The sequence below is a fragment of the Dermacentor albipictus genome, chromosome 3, assembly GCF_038994185.2.
Source record: "Dermacentor albipictus isolate Rhodes 1998 colony chromosome 3, USDA_Dalb.pri_finalv2, whole genome shotgun sequence".
Taxonomy (NCBI): domain Eukaryota; kingdom Metazoa; phylum Arthropoda; class Arachnida; order Ixodida; family Ixodidae; genus Dermacentor; species Dermacentor albipictus.
In genome coordinates, this window is record NC_091823.1 from 63,751,728 (window position 1) to 63,772,830 (window position 21,103).

At 47.2% G+C, this 21,103-nt stretch overlaps 1 long non-coding RNA gene across 1 annotated transcript in view; it reads left to right on the plus strand.

The window, feature by feature from the left end:
• LOC135905258 (uncharacterized) overlaps positions 1–21,103 on the plus strand; it is a 59,271-nt gene that overhangs the window by 36,657 nt on the left and 1,511 nt on the right. The gene's annotated exons all lie outside the window — the stretch shown is intronic.

Consider the following 21,103-nt stretch of genomic DNA (forward strand, 5'->3'; position numbering starts at 1 on the left):
CGGTTTTGAATTTTGACCCGTCGACGCCACTCTTTCAGATTTTGCCTCCTACGACGGGCCAAACATAGGGTGCCTCGATGTGCGGGGAGCTGGCCAAACATGGTTGTCCAAAGCGAGCCGCAGTGGGCGCAACCAGTGGACTCGTCGTGGCACCCCACGGCGACCGCGGTATCTGCGCTTCGTAGAACTGTTGCTACATCTACATCTACGTGTACCGCTAAATGCAACTGTAGCGTTTGCTTTGGGCACGACAGGGCTAAAGTGCGCGTTCGCGCACATATGCTCCTGTCTGGCTGTGCTACGCGTTGCGGAGCGGCTTTTCCGGCACCAGCTTGACCGACGGATAGTAAAGCCACATCCAACTTGCGTATCTGGAAGCGCTATCAGTGGCTCATTACAAAGCCAAGTCTGCCAAGGCGTCTAACCGGGAGCAGGCAGGAGTGAGCGCGCGCTGTCAAGCGTGCGTGTGGTCTGACCTTAAGTTTCGCGTGTTTCGAGGCTAGTTGAGTTTTGAAACTTAGTCTAAATTAGCGAGACCCGGCAGCTACGACACCAATAAGCAGGGTGGCCAAAGTTTAATTCATGCGCGGGCGGCCGCGGCCGAGCGTGAGCAGACGATAGTAGGCTTCCTCCGGAAGTACGTAATTATCATAGAAATTCGCAAAACATAGTTTTGCTTACTTCAGCCTATTTGGTAAACTGCGTCAATCTATATACACAGAGTAACATTGGGAAGAAGCGCACTGATCCAAACATCCTTGTTGAGTGATGTGCATCTATTGGCCAATAGCAGCCGCGTTTGCGAATCTTCTATATTCCGAAAGAAAGCGTCCAGAAAATATCGAGGAGCGGGATTCTGTTGAAAAGGGCGTTTCAGAGGCAGATGATTTCGCGCTCCACTTGCGAGCTACACGCGCCACGCACGACTGCAAAATTTGGCGGAGATGTTCGCAGCAGCGTATGCTATCCGCAGACTTTTGTCACCAAGCCTAAGGGGTGGTTCAGGCCCCTTTATTCGTGTAGTCTGGTGAAGCATCACAATAATCACGGACAGGGGGAGCCGTACGTCTCACAGTTTTTAAATGCGTAAGCTTTTATATGCCTACCCAAAGTGGAAACTCGTCCTACGTGCCTCCCCACTCGTACGTCACGCAAGACGATGACTTTCATGACATAGGGCCCGCAGCAGCAAGCGACTTGACCTTCGTGCTGGCCTTCGCTTCAACGCAAAATTAAATGAAAAGAAAACGTGATGAAACCGACAAAACTAAAATGAGGGACTGAATTTCGTTCCTATTCAAATGGTTTCCTTGATGCACGATAAAACTAATAGCGCTGTATACAACGCTATTACAAAAAAAAGGGCGTAACACGAACACGAAATGTTTGTTTCGAGCATGAAGTCAAACAAGGCCCGGTGAAATGACCATGTAACAAACGCTTCAGCCCAAGAGGGTGACGCGCACTTATGACAATGTGTAACGCTCTATTCGCATCAGCATTTTAATATATTTGTCTCTAGTTTCAAGTAACACAGATTATAAGGATGTTTGGTCGACTAGTGGTGTTTAATGTCCCAAAGCACGAATGCCTTATAGGGGCTTTGAGAAACGTAGACGGCTCCGAAGTTATTTTGAAAATCCCGTGTTAGTTTGAAATGCATGTACTGCTTGGGGCACGAGCGTTTTTGCATTCTGCCCCCTTACAGAACTGACGACAAACTTACGACCTCGTGCTGGGCAGCAGAATGCCGTGTGTTGGAACGTCATAGTCAGGGAGCCATCGCAGCGGGAAAATACCTATAGAAGGAAGAGCGGTCGTATCGTCTCCAACTTCGCGTAGCCTTCTTGTATATAGCCTGCGGCGGAACTGATTTCAGATCCTCGTGTCTATCGTTTTTCGTCACCAGTGAGGTTCACCTTGAAACTCTTGCGCCCGCAGCTTTCCGTGGCATCAGAGATCATGTCAGCGCGCCCACGACGCCTGGATACTTTTTTTTTTACCGGTGTTGAAAGAAAGATCGGTAATATCCAACATTCCAAATTAAGGCGGACTCAACCTTGAGGATTTTGCGGACTGTTACTTACCCCCAGTACAAGGTAGCAAAGCGGATGCCCGTCTGGTTGACCTCCCTGCTTTTCCTCTCTCACTCTCTCTGTTTGCTCTCTCTCTCTCCCTCCCTTTCTCTCTCCTGCGCACAAGTAAACCACATTTGGAAAAGCATATTTACGTACAGCCGCCGACATAGCCCGAATACACCTTAAGCCCCTCCCCCCCCCCTCCTCTTTTCTTTAATTTACTGCGTGGGGCGCTAGTTATTTCGGGATGGGTCAGGCCCAACACCGATGCGGCCTATTCAAATACATGTAAAACGCAAAAACTCTTGTCTGAGATAACCCCTGGACCAATTTTAATTAAGTTTGTCGTATTCGGGAGAGAAAGTTAAATTCTAGTAACTGTTTCAAACGGAATGTCGATTTAGGGCCTGAATTTTGTGAAATGTTCTTTAGAAAATTCGGAAGTTCGAAATAAATAGTAGCACGAAGTTTACAGATTAATGGCTCTGCATCAAGAACAGATATCGTGGTTCTGTAAACGGCATCCATGAAACTAAGAAAAGGGGGCAAAGTCGATTTGTAAATTTGTATCTTACGTGAATTTGTTACGTTGTGTACTACGGCTATGTGTTGTGTTTTGAGTTTTGAAAGCTGTGTTTTCATATTACTAAATTTTTTTTTACATTCATGTGTAACAAATTAAGTTTGTCCGCTTTACACGTACTATTAGCTGCAGTTCACAGAATTGTGATATCATTTTTCTTTGCTGAGTTACAGTTGTAACTCAGTCTTGATAATCTCGTTATCCTAAAATTTTCGAATTTTCGAATTTTTAATAAAAATTGACAATCGAAACCGAAAATTCGACAACAACAGTCACTAAATTATAAGATTTTATTTTAAATGCAACAAACCTCGTCAAATTTGGTGCAGTGGTAGCGGAGAAAAACGAATTCTCCTTTTACAGGTATTTAGACAGGAGCACCCGAGCTAAAGCTTCTTCTTAACTCTTATTCGTTTCAAAACACTTAATGTTTGCTCCTTACAAACAGTGTTTATCCAAGTTAAACCACTGGAAATGTACCTTTGATGTTCGTATAAAGTTTGCGCCAGTGACTGTACACAAGGCCGGACACTGATGCCATAGTATTCGGCGGAAAATTAAAAAAAAAAGAACTGAAGGAAGAATCGGTCTTAAATTGTTCTCCGCTTAGGGTAGACATGCTTAAACGAAATGAGTGCGCATGTGAGAAACCGGGAATAGAGAGAACTTATTAGACTTTTGCGCGCACAAAGACAGGACGTCGAACGAAGAAGGGACACACAACATGCGCAAGTTGTGTGTCCCTTCTTCCTTCGACGTCCTGTCTTTGTGCGCGCAAAAGTCTAATACGAACCATGTACAACCAACTCGCCCAAAATGTAACGCTTTTGATAGAGAGAAGGCTGGGATGTTTCTAGTACGGTCTCAGCTGGTATATCAGCAAGTGTGACGCGCTATCGCCGCATTGGCGTAAACAAGACTGGCGCGTTTAGGCCTGCAAAAAGGCAATGACGCCTGGCGGCCAATCTGCGCCCCTGGAAAGGTGCCAGATCTCGAGCTCGGAAGCCGCGCCTACGTCACGCAAGGTCACAACGGCCGCGCGGCTTCGCGTGGGGCGACAGCTGTTTCCACTCCTTCCGTCTCCTGCGGCCTCACCGTTCAGAGTTCAGGGCACCTGTAGGCCCGCTATACCTTGGCAATTTAATGCGAAAATTATTCCACCTGCGTCTTCACTATCAGATAACCTTAACTCTCAAAGCGTTGCATCGTTCCAGGTGTAATTTCGTCCCAACATACGCATCGTTCCTCTTGTCAATTCGTTTCAATAGCCGTGTGTGGTTGAATTTTTCCTATAAGCATTATGTGAGTTCTAAACGTTCGTTACGAGGAAAGCATCGGACGCACGACAGACAGGATCTATAGAGGGAGCGATTATGACAAGACTAGGGATGATTACCGTTGCAGAATAAAATTAAGTGCAGAAACATGTAACATGGTTCAATTTTTCGTAACTGTAAAGAAAAATGGAGCGAATTGTTCTGCGTTTTCTAAAGACCCCGTAACGGCGGAAGTTTTCTTCTTTCTTTTTTCCTCATTCTCTCTTTTTTTTCAGTCCTTTTTTTTTTATTTGCACTGTATGGCGGCCATACCCGCTGCACTGAATATATCGCGTCCTGTTTCTGAGCACAAGGTCGCCCGTTCAATGGTTGCCGAAATGCAACTATAGTCACGTTTTGGGGGCACAATGAAAGCATCCACAGGGTTAAAATTGATCGGCAGCCTCGTACAACCGCCCCTCTGTAGTAGCCGCTTTGTGACGTAAACGATCGCAATTAATTTTGTGAGTGTACGCCAAGGTTTATCTCACTTTGATTAGGCCAATGGGTGCCCGTATGTGGGATGTTATCGCAAAGGAAACGAACAAAAGTCCGCGGCACAATTACTTGTGTCTCTTTCACTGCACTCCCTATCGGAGGTGAGGTAGAGATAAAATAATTCAGCCAAAGCGCTGTTTTTCGCTGTGGCAGCAATTAGGCAATGTGGCTGCTGGTTAATGTTTCAGATGTTAAGGTGAAGTCGATTTGTTAATATAACCCATGGTGATGGTGGTGTTGCACCACCCGCAAGCGTAAAAAAAAGTCATTAAATACATCATTCCCGTAACAAAAAATCAATGTTCTTGCACAGGGAAGCCTAAAAGGAAGAAAGAAAGAGAGCGAAAGTAAGAAGCCAACCTGCCTATATAGTAAAACTAAAATGCCGCAGAGCACGACATGGACAAGATAGAACAACACAACGCTTGTCCATATTCTTTTCTATATATACCTATACACCACCAGTTGGCTCGTGGTATACTATATACCCCGAGCCAACTAGTTCAACAGCAAGCCTTGTTAAACCAAGATGACGAGCTCCCTGTTTGCTACCCTACAAGGGAGGTGAGAAAAGAATACAGAAGGATAAAAAGGGGGAGAGGGTGCACACTGCGGGCACATTATAGGGCGCACTGCAGGACTGTAAATGATGGCCGTGGCCAGCGCATAAAAAACTCCCGTAGCGTGCCACTTGCTTTATTTGGGTCAGCAATTGACGTGATCACGGTTTCAGACTCTTCACCTTTGACAACTGTCTGGACTCCAGCTATATGGAGTTGTCCGAGCGCCTGTAATTGCCACTTATACGTCCCGGCCATTTCTTTTTTTTTTTCGTTACGCCTGCGAGTGTCAACAAACATCGACCGGTGCTGTGCCGCTTATGGTTGGAAGCGACGTTTACAAAAATTTATTATTCCCGTACTGGAGTGGCCGATCGAACAACGTGCGACTCGTGGATGCTACGAAATCATCGAACATACGTTGTATACCTTTGCTGGACATGACGCCCAGTGCCTCTCCCCCCAAAAGCGAGAACGAAGCGTTCTACAGAAGGTTTGACACTCTAACCGTCCAGTCGGAGTGAACCATAGGGCACAATGATTTAAAACCTGCCGTACCGCGCACGCATGTGTGATGCTACAGCCAACATGGGTATTAGAGTTCCAAGAAGCGCCCCGACCACACCGGTACTTTGCCTGCAAGCACTTACTGACACGCCAACACAAGCAGTAGGCGAGGAGAATTTCGGTGAAATGCAACACGTAGACAGCAGACAATCAGCACTGGTAGTTGTCAGGAGAGGCTTCCTCACAGAAAAGAAAAAGAACAAAGGTCAAGAACAGGCATAATAAAATCTGCGCTGTTGAAGTAACGTCAAAAATAAATGCTTCGTAAGCAATGGGAAACGTTAAGGTTCCTTGCGAACACGGTAAAATAAGTTGAAACTAGGATCAACGTACCGCACACACCGTCACTATCCTCGTGCTTTCTTTTTTTTTCGGTCGATGATTCACGCGACAATCAGAATGCCCCTCGGCAGCCGTCAAGTCTTCACAGATGTGATGTAGGCGTGGTTCCCAGATGGGCTCGGTGCACCGGTAGAGCTGCTAACGTTGTGTCTCCGCACCAGAGTTTCAGCAACGCACGTGCGTTCGCGTCCTACTGCGTTGACCGAATGAACCACCTGCGGCAGCTTCGACCGAAGGCCAAGAGACCCACGGCCTTGCAAGTGCGGGCATAGCGAGCTCTCTCGCCTTTCCGCCCGTGATATCCGTTTCTACCCCCCTTACAGCCCTTTCGCAACAGCTGCTTGTGCCCCGAGGCGGTTCTGTAAACGGGCTTCTTTCCCTTTACATAATCGCAGACGGTAACTTGCTCAACTGTTGCAATGGTTAGTCACCTAAACTACTACTGCCAAGGAAACTCTCATAACCCAAGAAACCAATGACCCCGCAAACAACAACAATAAAATAAATCGGGAACGCTTACTCTTTCTTCTGCCTGTTCGCACGAGGAAGTCCCAACGCCACTATTATTATTATTATTGTTGTTGTTGTTGTTGTTGTATGGCGCTTAGGAGATGTTGTCGCCTTTAAGTGGCGCCTGCTGCACCTTTTCACATGGAGATGTGAAAAATGAAAGGATCAACTTTAAAGCATTAAAACTGAAAGTCAACTCCAAACCGCAATAACAAAGTGCAGTCACTTAAGCGTACTGAAGTCAGCACATAGCCCGGTCACATAACAGCACTAAAATCAAAACACGTAAAACACGGATTAGATTCAACGGAAGGCACATGAATCCACACATTGAAGTGGTCAGAGTCGGGTAAAGTATAATCCTATAGAGTTAGCTTGTCACAGGTAAGCACTCTATTTAATAGATGCCGACAATATTGCTCGCTTCTAGATATCTTCGGACGGCCGGCAACGCTCGACTTTGCAATTAATTTGTTGGCCGAGGACCTGAGACCTTCCTAAGGCTGAAGGACCTGCCGTCCAATGTCGTTAAATCACCTGCTAAACGTTGTCTCTGTGCGTCGTGTCGCGGACATTCTAACAGAAGATGGTGTACATCATCATCCGTGTGGCCAGAAGTCCATTCCGGACAACTGGCTGTTGAAATTTTTTGCAGAAAGTGTTTTGTATACGCCGGTACCGCGTTGCAGGTGATGAACAAGCGTTTCAAAGGCTCCGTCTGTATACGGGGTAGACGTGATTTCAAACTGAAGCCAAAGGTCAAGGGGAAATAGATCTAACCATTTCGAATTTTGATCAAGTCATGACGCTCTGCAACCACCACGGGCCGACGTCTGTCTTAGTTTGTATCGTAATTGACCTCGTGCTAGAGGGAGACCAGGTGCGACGTTGCTAACGTGCGTTTGTCCATCTGCCTCGTCGGCTGCGACATTCCCGGGGATATTGCAGTGCCCATGTATCCATTGAACCATTATTCTCCGAGTCTCTTCACGCGCTTCACCCTCTATACGGTTTCTCACTTCGCCAAGCACAACATCATAACGTCGACGGCTTTTTTAAATCTTTTATCACCAGAAGCTTGATGTGGGCGAGTTGGTTTTGCCTGCTAGGAGAAATGAGCGCTAACGAAGACGCTGACTAAAAGGGGAACATGTACGACGGACGAGGCGCTTGTCCGTTATACATGTTCCTCCTTTAGTCCGCGTCTTCGTTATCACTCATTTCCTCAAGTTTTATCTGTTATATCTAATGTGGTGAGACCTTTAATGACCGTAGCTGCAGTCCGTTCGCCACTAGCTGCGCGATTGTCTTCTATATCACTATTGTCCAGATAGACGGATGTAAGGAACAAACGATGCTTTTTAGTCTCTTGCCTTGTTTTTCTCGGGCCATGCAAGTGGCAGTATGCCAATCGTTGGGCACGCCTGCAACACTTGCACGTTGCGCGTTCGAAAACATGCGGTCGTATGTCTTCTTTTTTTTCTACTTCTTTATTTCCTGTGCGTCACATTCTCTGTGGTTGCGCTATCTTTTTCTCTGCTTCGCCGCAGCGGGTAATGGCACGGACTCGTCCTGTGTATTACGCGGGCTTTCTCATGTGCTGCCACGCTAGAGACTACAGACGAATCGAACTATCGCACAACCAGCTGATTACGTGGGGCGCGTGCCAATTAACTGACCTTGCACGGCTCCGTATTTCTTTTCTTTTGTTACCGCCTCTGTTCAGTTTCTTTCCATTTCTATCTTTACTGGGTTTCTTTTTTTTTATAAGCGATGCTGTCTTTGCTTACTTTCGCGCGTTTGACGTGACTGCCGGGCTGCTGGCTGCTGTTGGGTCGGTCGCCATCTGGCAGATATATTTGTGGATATATTTACGAGGGTTACATGTGCGGCGAATGAAAGTGCCAGTGAACTGGATATGATCCTTGTACTTGGATGAAGCATGCGCCTCTCTGTTCTACGTAAGAGGAAAAAAAATTGAGACGCCGTTCCACTGTGTGAAGGTGAATGACCAGCGAAGCTGCAGCACATCGCATAGGTTTACACATAGGGTACATGTACTTATTTTCATCATTTGATAATGGTGTGACCATAGCTTTGTGATTACTGTGATATACACTGATTTCTTCGGTTACAGCCATAGACAGAATCTTGGCCAAAATCAAATCTATACGCGAGCGTTGTTGATTAGCTGAGGGATGTGAATTGGTGTGGCACTTCAAAGCAAACTCCTTCTAGCACATTCTCGCTAAACTATTTATTGTCTGGTTTTGGAATGCCCACATTGAAGTCTCGAACGATGTAGTGTCATCACGGCTAACCCATGCGACGGGCGTGCGGTTGCACGTGCATTTTGTCCTTTGCGTATCTGGCAAGGCCTCCTGCTCGTGAGTCCATGTTTTCTTCACAGCTACTTGAAACAATGTGTCTTGATTCACTATTATTATTATTATTATTATTATTATTATTATTATTATTATTATTATTATTATTATTATTATTATTATTATTATTATTATTATTATTATTATTATTATTATTATTATTATTATTATTATTATTATTATTATTATTATTATTATTATTATTATTATTGGCGGAGTACTTGAAGTCTCCGCCGCGGGTCGGCCCAGCATTTCACTACCTCTGGGATCAGCCTATGCTCACCTTCTTTATTATTAACGCACGGACACGAAAAGTACGTTAAAACCTAGCCATATACAGCTTCGCTATAAAAAGTACCTATAATAGCAGTGCATTTTTATTGCAACTTTCACGAGAACATTCATCAAATGCCTTGCAATCTTTAGAATTCGTATGGCTTGCAAACTTGATAATCGGCTGCAATTCGTAAATTACAATATGTGTCCTAATCTAATTAATTAAGAAGGTTAATTAGTGCTTTTTAATAATTATTCAAATAAGCGTTTCGATTTCTGGTGTGTGTAATGTCCGCCGCATCGAGTAATTCATCTCAAGCACCATAGTTACGCTATGTATCACGGACAATAAAAAAAATTATGACCTAAAAAGAAAATAAAAAGACCATCTTAGCCATATGCACCGAAGGATAGGGAGGAACCGCGTTAACGGTGTTTTTATGTGCGCCGTGATATCCAAGAGTAATGCAACCATAAAGTCCACACATTCTGGTATTCTACCTGCAGAGCAATTTACTGCCCTTCCGTCCCGGCGAAATTTTATATTTTTAGCATGCTCTAATCGTTCATTCCAAGACCTCGAGCAATCTAAAATCTGGCGAGGAACCATGTTTATAGAAGCTGCCGTAATTTCAATAAGGTGATATTGAGTAACGAACTACTTGTATAGCTATGCTGCTAGCATTAGTCCCTTTTCTGTCTTTAAAAGAAGCTTCGACACACATCGAGCACGCTCAGCATGGAAGACGTGAGTTAGGCAGATTACCAGCGCTTTTATTATTTAATGATTTCTTTCGCTTGAAATATATATTTTATCCTGAGAGAAACACACGCTTCCATGATATGCTAGAGATACTAGCCTGGCTGTTCGCTTGACGTGCTACTCCAGGAGCTCGGGGATGATGATGATATATACAGTGATAAATACTTAACACCACATACATTCACGCACACATAGGCACTATAGAGATATTTACAACGTTTCGTTAAGCGTCCTGTACCGCAAGAACGTCAGCAGTGCTTTCGTGGTGCAAATTGCGTAGGTAGTGCTTTAGCCTCAGCCGAGAATGTGCCGCAGTTCCAAGCTCGAGTCCCGTTGCAGGTGTAGTGCCGCCTACAAAGACCGTCTCTCTGACTCGTAGCGGCAGCTGAGTCGCACATAACGTGTTGCAGGTCTTCCGGGGCGTTGCATTCAAAGCACGTTTGGGAGTTCGTCAGTTGCATCTTGCGCTTCAAGCAGTTCGCGTAAGCGACGCCGAGTTTGATGCGGTGCAGGCATGATGTGGTCCCTTCTATTGAGGCCTCGCGGCGTGTAGAAGTCACACAATGGATCTGTTTTGCATAGGGTCCGTACTGGTGGCTTGCATATGCCCAAAGGGATCGTTGGAGACGCCAAGCGTGTGCTGATACCAGTGTCGCCGCGTCTTTTCCCGAGAAAGGCATCTGGACCATTTCTGTCGAAGTGTCGTGTCCAGCTTTGGCAGCATAGTCAACCTGGACGTTGCCTTGTATTCCGCAGTGAGCTGGCAACCACTTCAGCGCAACTCTGTGAGGCAGTTTGCAAGCCTTATTACATGGGCGTCTGGTGTCCATACATCAGCATCCTGAATCAGCCTGAATCAACGCAGTAGCCTCTTCGAGTCGTTTTTCAGCAACCGGTAAAAGCTGCGCAATGTCGTCGAGTCTCTCCTCGTCTCTTCACCAACGGCTTAAGAGCAGCACCGAAATGAATTGTTAATGTCTGAGATATTACCAAGTATAGATAAGGATTGATCGAGATACAGAGAGAGAGAGAGAGAGAGATTTATTGAATCCTGAAGGGATTTGCCTGGTGACATGCCTAACTTGTTACTCCAGATGGATAGGATGAAGAATGAAACGATGGGCACAATTTACAGCAAATATACATTGGAGAAGTAGTGATATATGTCAGAATCTTACGAGATAGGCAGCGACAGTCAATGTATCCCACTATACACTAATCTGGGCGTACAGCATTAGCTGGTTTCCCCAGTTGGGCGTTATTAAGCCTTCTGGTACCGCTGTCCCTCGTTTGCTTGCCTAAATGTTGGTATCTTTGTTCGCGCTGCGCAAACTCGATTTTCAGCAACTATGCACTATAGAGGTGCTCATTCGAATTCCTTATCCGGCACGCACCGCGCCCGTGGAGCGGCTGTCACTCCCGAGCCCTTCTGCAGCTGTCCTAACAGTCCGAGCTGTGACCCCTCACCCGCGGTTCGCAGCGACTTGTTACGACGGCGGATTCAGGTCAAAGGGGACAGGAAGAGTCTTTAACTGAACGGGTTTATTAGTCATCTCAGTTACGCAAACAATGACAGGCAACAACGAAACCACGCAGCGACGGAGCGTTCCGCACAGCTGTAGCTACAAGCACAAATAAAGGGATCACACAAGAAGCTGATAAGGGACTCGGCTCACCTTGAGTGAATCCGCGCTCTGCGCCCTGGGAGCGGCCAGTTATTGACAAAGGCCGGAGACCCGGCAACAGGACGGCGGGCGGCGATCTCCACGGCCGAGTTCAAATGCAGGCACTCGCAAGCTCGTCAACCGCCAGAGAAAAACGTATCGGGGGGTGAACGAAGCGGTGGAGAGGTAGGCTCCCCGGTTGGGAGAAAGGTAGGAGGGAACGGGGTGCCACGGTGGTGGCGCCGGGGTATCGACGAAAGTGCCCTCTCCCCGCTCTTTCCCGACACAGCTTTCTCTGTCAATGCGCTTCCGCTGCTCTTGGGATTCCCGGCACGGAAGACCAACAAGGGCCCGTCCAACCCATCTGGGCGGTGGCTTGCAGCTTGTTGCACAGCAGGCGTTCGCCCTTCTTTGGGGGGCGAAGTCAGCCATTCGGCCAAGGGCCTTGCTACTTTGTTGTGGGGCTCGCAACTCGGTCACCGAGTCGGGCCGCATTGTGCGATTTCGTCGCCTCTGCGGCCGCTCTCCACGGGAAGCTTCTTTGTTGCTTTCGTTTCTCTCTCTTTCTTGCCTCCTTGCCAGCTGCTGGAGCATTTCTCTTCTTTTTTTATTTCTGTATTTATTATTATTACCTTTCTTTCTCTCTTTGCTGACGCAAATTACTTGGAATGCGTTACGGGCAGAAACGGCCAGGCTGTTGGTATAACCACTCAGCGAAAACTACCTTCTCTGCCTCGTTGTTGCACGGCTGCCGATGGATGGTCTGTGGCATCGAAGATTCGGTTAGTCCCTCTCGCTCCTTCCGGAGAGATAGTAGGTGGATTATCTGCCCTTCCCTCAGGGCTGGCGCATTCGAGTGTCCTGCTATTATACCCCAGTCAGACTGGCAAATTTAGTTAGACTACGAGCGAGTATACTTCACCGATAGTGTCACTCGCTAAGGTGACACTAACGTGCGACACTAAGTCCTTCGAACGTACTGCCAGCGAGTGTGTTCGACGGATTCACTTTACTGTATTGAAGTGTGCAGCTCTCACAGCAATGCTTTAAGAATAAATAAATAAATAAATAAATAAATAAATAAATAAATAAATAAATAAATAAATAAATAAATAAATAAATAAATAAATAAATAAATAAATAAATGCTTAAAGCAATGTCGGCACTAATTCTAGGACCACTTTTTTGTTGTGTCAAATGTTATGAACGTCTTTGTGACATCAGTGAAACAAAAAGAGAAAAGTATTGAAACTTTCATTTTCTGTGGATTCTGTCATTTTGACCCTGTGAATTTTGGATATGTTCCTTGCTTGAGTTAGCTCAAGGAAGGAAGGAGGAGGAGAAGGAGGAGGAAAAAGAAGGAAGGAAATGTAGGGAGGTCAACCAGACTCACGTCCAGTTTGCTACCCTACACAGATGAAGGTGTGAAACCATGAGGTCATGTGGTTTTGACGCTCGTTTTGTGCTTTTCTTTACTGAAATGAGTAGTGAGCTGTGTTGTATGCCTGACTCCAAAAGAGATATGCACTTTTTTCCATTTTTCTTTCTTTTCTTATTATTTTATTTTATTTTTATTTTTTGCTGAGCGACATGAAAAATCCTGACCAACTAGAGCCTAACAGCTTCGTTGTAAAAGAATGTCACATATCCAGTGACTTCACACGTGGCAGTATTGTACGCGTACGTTACAAAAGGTAAGACAGCGTCACAATTTCTGTGGTTATCGGCGACATACATTGATAGCATATTGGCAAAGGTTCGATGCGTCCGCTCCGTGAAACCATTCGTTTGCGGGTGGTTAGGAGCGGAATGACGATATGCAGAACAACAAAACCGCAAAAGTTCTTCGACGTTGGCGGTAAATTGTCGTCCACGGTCACTGATGGCAACATGTGGAGCGCCGTGACGTAGTGTGACGAGATGCAACAAAAAGGGAGAGACATCTGTTGCAGTCATAAATGGAAGCGTCACCGTGTCCATGTAACGAGTAGGCTAACCGACACATACTATAATCCAGCGATAGCCAGCTGACGTATTTGGAAGCAGGTCGAGCAAGGCGATGCCGGATTTTTCAAAGGGCAATGTCGGTGGCCTAGCTGGTTGAAAAATGCCTGCTGGAGCCGTCGTCATTTGCTTGTAGAGCTGGCAAACAGTACAGCTGGCGACATACTGTTTCACTGTCTTCCAGAGCTTTGGCCAGAAAAATCCCTGGCGAAGTCGATGTAGTGTGCGTGCGAAGCCAAGGTGCCCGGACGTGATATCGTCATGCATGTAACGAAGGACAGCAGGGCGCAGGTTTTCGGGCACAACTAGAAGCAATGGAGGGACCATCAGTTGAGTAAATTTTTGTACAGCAAACCATTATGAAAAGTAAACGTCGTTGTTCCTGCTGACTCGTGTGCAGCTGCCCGTAGGAATTTCAAAGTAGGGTCGCAACGTTGCTCGCTCTCGAAGGTACTAATGTCTGGAAACTCGGAAGAGATGGAAATGAGATAGTCATCATCGTCAGCCTTAGTGTGCGGCGAAGGGAGACGGGATAGTCAGTGAGCATTCGTGTGACATTGTCCGCTCTTGTAGTTGTCGGAAAAGCTCTGCTCTGGAAGGCGCAACGCCCAGTGGGCCGACCGGCCAGATGGGCCGCGCAGCCCAACTAGCCAACAGAGTCAGTGATGGCCAGTCTCTCTCATGAATGCGCGGCAGTGAAGATAATGACGGAACTTCTGAATGGCGGAGACGACTGCTAGACACTCAAGTTCAGTAACGGTGTAGCTTCTCTCCGCTTTTGTAAATGTCGGACTAGAATAGGCAAAGACATGCTGGCGACCACCGCAGATCTGAACAACCACAGCGCCAACACCCACACCTCCGGCGTTAGTATGCCACTCAGATGAACGCCGCAGGGTCAAAATGCCGCAGAACCGGTCCAGACGTGAACAAAAATTTCAGCTGTTGAAACGCATACTCGCAGTCAGCAGTCCACAAGTATGGGGTGCCATTGTGAAGACGAGACGTGAGGGGAGAGGCAGGCTGTGCGAAATTCTTGATAAACAGCCGGAAATATGAGCAAAGGCCCAATAACTTCGCAGGTCTTTCACCGTCTGTGGCTGTTGGAAGTCGTGAACCGCTGCTATCTTTTCACGGTGTGGTCGTATGCCGTCGTTGCAGATCAGAAAATTTAGTACAAGGGCTTGACGCTCACTGAAATGATATCTTCTTTTTTTAGTTTAAAATAAGGCCAGCTTGCTGGATACAGTCAAGAGCGACCGACAGGCGCTGATTGAGCTTGTGAAATGTCCGGTCGTAGATAATGACGTCGTCTAAATAGCACATGCCAATTTCCCATATGATTCCGCGGAGCACAGTATCATAAATCGCTCGAATGTCACTGGAGCGTCGCATAAGCCAAATGGCATAGCGCTGAACTCGAAGAGGCCATTAGGTGTTACAAAGGCTGTCTTCTCCTTGTCTGAGGACTGCATTGGAACTTGCCAATATCCTGACCATAAAACAACAAAAGAGAAATACAATGCGCAGTGGAGGCAGTCGACGGTATCGTCTATTTGTGGTAGGGGGTACACGCCTTTTTTTGCGACTGTGTTTAGGCGGCGATAGTCCACACCGAATCTCCACGAGTTGTCTTTTTCTTGACTAGGACCACAGGAACAGCCCATGGGCTACAAGATACCTCAATTACTCCTTTCCGTAACCTTTCCTCGACCTGCTCGCCGATGACTTTTCTCTCTGAAGGCGAAACGCGAAAAGGCTTCTGACGAATTGGCGTCGCTTGCCCTGTATAGATGCGTTGTTGCATACGAGATGCCGTTGGTGTATGGGACGTTCGTTAGTCTTGAGCAAAATCAAACATTGTGGCGTAGCCAGCGAGCACTCCTTGTAGCACACACTGCTTAGAGACAGCGACTGGTTAATCATGCGCTTAAAGTCAGCAGAATTTTCATGGCTGCACTCGGGGTTGAATTTCTTTCCGCCAGTTGACATTTCGACCGTTCCGACGCTGACCATGGCTTGTTCGCCAAAGCTTGGCAGTTCAGGCCCAAGCGGCTAAGTTATGCATTGGGTTGAAACATTCACGGTTCACAAACGAGTACAACCATCAGTGGTGACAACGAGGGAGCGAGAGAGTATCACATATCTCTCTAGCGCGTTGTTATAATCGGGCTTGGCTAAGCGACAACAAGAACCCGTATGAGAGCGAGACGTGTTGACAGCTACAAACATTGGAGTCTGAGAGGGCAAACGCACATCTTGCGACACGGAGATGACGTTCGTGGCATCACTAATGTTTCCTGTTATTGAAGTTCGCGCGTCGCGGCGAAGAGAAATCACGCCATTGCCACAATCCAAAGTCGCCTCCCACTCACTCAAGAAAACAATTCCTAAAATGATGTCATGCGTTGGGCGTAGAATCACAGTAAATCCACTCCGAAATGTCTGGTCCCCTACTATAACTGAAATAGAACAAACCCCAAGTGGGCGTAACATTTCCCCGCCAACTGCGCGAAAGGTAACGTTCCGATCCCAGGAAAACTTTTGTCCAAGACGATTTCTTGAAAAACGGGCTCATAACAGAAACTGCAGACCCGGTACCAATTAAAACAAAAGTACTGACACTGAAGTGTGTGTCAACTGAAACACACACTTTGTTTTTACATGTTATTGCACAAGGGGGTCTTGATGAAGATGAATATATTGCCGCCTCACGCCCGTCGGTCACACCAGCTAGTTTCCCAGCGGCGCTGGCGGCAACGAGCGACGACGAGGTGACGGAGAGCACCGCTGTTGCGCCGGCGGTGGTTTGAGGCTGCACTCGGAAACAGGGGAGTCACTGCGGTTCGTGCGTCCCTGTTGCAGCCGCTGGAAGGAAGTGGGGTATACGGCCAGGGCTCGTCAGCGGGCACACTGAGTGTAGACATTAAACAGTGGAGCACGCTGATGGTGGCGGTGGCAAGACCTATCAATGTGTCCAGGAACACCACAGCTGTAGCAAATTCGGGAATCGCGGTTTGCCACGTGTGACACCGGTGACATGGGTGTCACGGGGTAAAACGAACTCGCAGGCTGGTTGTAGGAGGGCAGAGCCCGCGAAACAAATCGTTGTGCATCTTGCCGGCGTCCCAGACTTGTCGGTTGCAGTCGCAAGTTGCTACTTTGTGGACGATCAGCGTAGGCTCTGCAAGGCTCTAGGTAACTATGACGTGCCCAGGTGGCCGGCAGCACATGAGAGTGATCGTCAAATGCACACTGATGGCATACATGAGTGCTGTCAACAACTTTAAGGCCTATGAGGTCCTCTTTAACCACTTGCCGCATCACCGAGATGTCGTCATGGGCTGGGACGGACACACTTGCAATAGTAGTGACATTGTCCAAGCCTGCGAACTTAGGTCCAATCCTTGTCATTTTCAGCGCTTCAAACGCCCGGCATGTTTCTTCAAATTAGAGGGAGAACTAGGGTCTTCCTTCACTATAAAAAAATTTAAATTCATTCAGCGATTCCTTTAACTAGATGTCCTACTTTGTCTTCGTCTGTCATGGTGTAGCTGACGATCCCGCATAGTTTCGAACCAGCCTCTATGTACGTTGTACAAGTTTCGCCATGGCCGAGAGGCCGATGTGCGACTCCTGTGGGTGCGAGGAGTCCATCGAGCACCTATTGTGTACCTGCCCTCGCTACGATGTCCAACGCCTCTCTCTGCGGGCAACTTTACACAGACTAGACTCGAGACCGTTCACCGAGTCAAAGATACTCGGACCGTGGCCACAACCGTCACTGGCTCGAAAAGCGATTCGTGCACTAGTGCGGTACTTGAAGTGCACGGGCTTAAGAGACCGCTTATAGTGTCATTGTGTAAGGTGTCCCTCCCACATGTACTCAGTGCTGACTCTCTCCCTTTCTTCCCCTTTCTATTCCCCTTTCCCCCACTCCCTGTGTAGGGTAGCAAACCGGATGCTGTTCTGGTTAACCTCCCTGCCTTCCCTACCCTTGCTTTCTCTCTCTCTCGCCAGGTAACTGAGCTCGTCGGGAAAGCGTCTGTCCCGCACCTCCCCCAAAAATGTTACGAAAAATGTTTATTTACGGAGTGAGAGGAGGTCCAGGAGGAAGCCACAGACAAGGACCAGCAAGCGCGGAGTACAGCCGAGCCAACGCGCGCTCACTCTACTTCTTTCTCCGCCTCAGTCGCGCAGTGCTGCCACAATATGTCTGGTACCCGGATTGGCTGGAATTTGCTCTTCCGAACAGTTATTGCGTTTAAGAAGTTATTGTGAATTCGGGCCTCAGTTGTGCTATGCAGAATGCCCCGAGTTTCTCGTTCATCTGAGTTTGCTGGGCGGCAGTCAGTGAACAACAATAGCGCGGAAAGACCTAAAACAGCAAACAACAATATGTCGAGATACAGCCAGGTATGTCAACACGAGCGCACCGTGCGCACGCCGCTTCCTCATTCCAAGCAAATAATATTGGGCAGTGTTTGCGCCGCCACCGCTTATTGTTATCAACGCAATAGGATAATATCGCCACACCGTGACTGTCCCGCTATCTTTGTACTACACAGGCAGCGCAAGCAGCTTTTCACGCCTTCTTGAGGCGCGTCACAGGTGTGTCTCCTCTTTCGGACATTACTTGTCTATCCAGCATCGAATGCGAACAATGCAGACGCGGCGCATTCTCGCGTCAATCCTTTGCTTTCTTTCGACTGCGTTAAAGAACGAAAAAAAAAACATCTACAGCTTGCTTGCACAGGTAATGCACTGGCCGGAGCGATAAAAAAATATTAAAAGAGGCACAGACGGTTTGACCATGATAGTTCTTTGTGATGATAGTTCAAGAGTGAATCTAAATAAGCCAATGAAACTGGAGGCGTTCTCATGGTTGACTTTAATGTCTTGATATTATTGCGTCATTCATAGGAGGGCGTCGATGCAGCCTCGCGTAGGTGACAAACTTTTCCAAATTCAGGGCATCCGGCATAGCATCCCACCACTGTTCAGGCTCGCTTTGTTTTATTTCTGCCAAAACATTTTTGACGCTTTACAGCGAAGCTGTATACCTCTACCGTTCAAGAAAAACCTATCCTATCCTATGTGGGCCGATCCCGCAGATAGTGCAATACCGGCCCGACCCGCGGCGGCGGTGAAGTAGACGTTAAGCACTGCCCACACGTGGGCCGATCCCGAAGATGGTGCAATGCCGGGCCGACCCGCGGCGGAAATGCAGTTCGCCATTAAGGGGCCCACGAACACAGCTTCGCTGGCCAACCTCCTTCACAGAGTGTTAGGGCACTGAGATTTTTTTAAACCTCAGAAGTGCTGGAAACGTGTGTGCTTATAGTATTCATCGTGTCGGTCACAGTTGGGGTTAATAGCGCATTCTCATCATGCAAATATGTCATGGCGATGGCATTGGGGATCATTGAGGACGCGACGAATAGTAACGATGGGGAGTTTAAAAATTAGAGTTGTCAAAATTAGCGGGTGCTATTCGCTTCGCGTAGGCTATCCACATGAGAGAGAGTTGTAGAGTGTGGGGCATCCATAGATGCGAACGCAGACCCGCGCTACCCCGAAGCGCTGGCCTATAGTACTTGCGGCTACTCAAAACTTCGCACAAAGTATTAAACCAATTTTTTCAATGCATATTTTCCTTGCAATAGGGTACTGTGAATGCAAAGTAAATATTTAATGCGTCATAAGTTGCGAACGCCATCGAATGTAGAAAGTAAACCCGTGACAGAACAATCCAAATACAAACGTACCGTGCACAGCTTTCCTCTGAGGGGCTCTTGGTCTCTGAAATGCGCAAAAAAGCCGCTTAGCGGTCGCTGTGTCTTCTTAACAACAATGAAGGCCTCAGGCGTAGGTTCTTGTCCTCAAGAGCCGAAGTAGAAGAGTGCACTCATAAAACTCTCATCCGACCACCAGGTCTTTGGACTAAAGGAAACTGCGCATCCATGTGCTCTTTCAACGAGCGAATGACCTCTGACGCATTGCTCAACATCGTTTGGAAGAACAAAAATATGTTTTGCGCGAACGCCCTGAAGCATCACTCTCTCTTCTTTTTTTTTTTTTGTTCTCTATATTTGGTTCTCACCCCCCCTCCCCCCCAGGTCTGCAGCTCTCTCGTCTAACGCAACGCCGTAGCCATCGTTTGTTTGTAGCGTCGTGTAGTTGGCTGTCCCGCTATCAGCTGTGTTGCGCACGAGAAAGAATTTAGTGTTTCTTTTCCGCCGTGTGAACACAGCGGATAACAGAGCGCAACATGCTGGTGCATCGCGGCAGTTCGAGGGTGAGAGCAAACGTTAGAGCTGGCTGAAAGAGGGAGGTGGGTTCGAGAGGCCCACACTCCGGTTTCCCGCACTCGGAGCCGCGATAGCGGCCTTGCCTTGAAATTCTTTTTTTTTTTCTTCATACCGCTATTTTCCTTTTTTGCTTTGTATTATTTTTATTCGATCTGTAGCGACCGCTAATCAAGGTTGTTGCCAGTCTACAGCTGTGAAACATCACAAAAGCCCAGCGGAAAGAGATGTCCCCGCTCTATCTCTTTCTTTCTTTCTTTCTTTCTTTCTTTCTTTCTTTCTTTCTTTCTTTCTTTCTTTCTTTCTTTCTTTCTTTCTTTCTTTAATATTTCTGTCGGGTGACCCTTTGGCAGGCAGCCAAACGTCTCTCGATCTCCGATGCATCCAATGTTTGTTCGTATAATTTTTTTTTTCGTACTTCCGGTAATGCACGTTGTAGTAGGTGTAGCGGGGCTGTCGTGCTTACTTAGCTGGGCGCATTGCACTCGCACAGCGCGCTGTCCATGATTGGTGTAACGTAAGATACATCGGAGTACACCGTTTTAATGGCTGGTCACACTCCAGCTCATGTGGTGGAGTCAATCCGCTTACACAGTCTGGCATAGTGCGGAATAGGTAAATTAGTGGCCGAGTTCACGAAATATTTGCGTTCGTAAACCACGTGTTTGACCCGGACCGGCCTCATCGCTACCGATATGCGCAACGTTGTAATACGTTGGCACGTGCTCTTACAAGTAAAATTAATTAAATTATGGGCGCACTTCGCCCCCATCGAAATTCGGCCGCCATGGCCGGGATTCGATCCTGCGTCCTCGTGCTCAGCAGCCGAACACCATAGCCACTGAGCAACCACGGTGGGTTTACGAGTAAGTCTAGCGAAAAACTTGGTGCTTTTTTTGCTTGTGGCCAATGGTACGTCCAAAGTATCCCTTCAACTTTCTTTTTTCTTTTTTCACAGGTGCATTAAAAGGATCCGGCAGTTCTTCTCTTTTTCTTTTTTCTTTTTGAAATGGGAGTACGTCCGACGTATCTCGTTTGGATTCGCGTATTTCACGATAACGTACATTGTGCATAAGCGCGTGGAACAGAATAATGCGCGCTTCCCTCGCGTCGCCGTTCCTGTTGTGTGCGTTACGGCTCGGTGCGCCGATGTGCGCTCAGGCACGCGCACTAAATATCCCAGTGGTGACATTTCTCGGCACTGATATCTAAAATCAATTTTTATTCGGAGCTTTCTTATACAAAAAAAA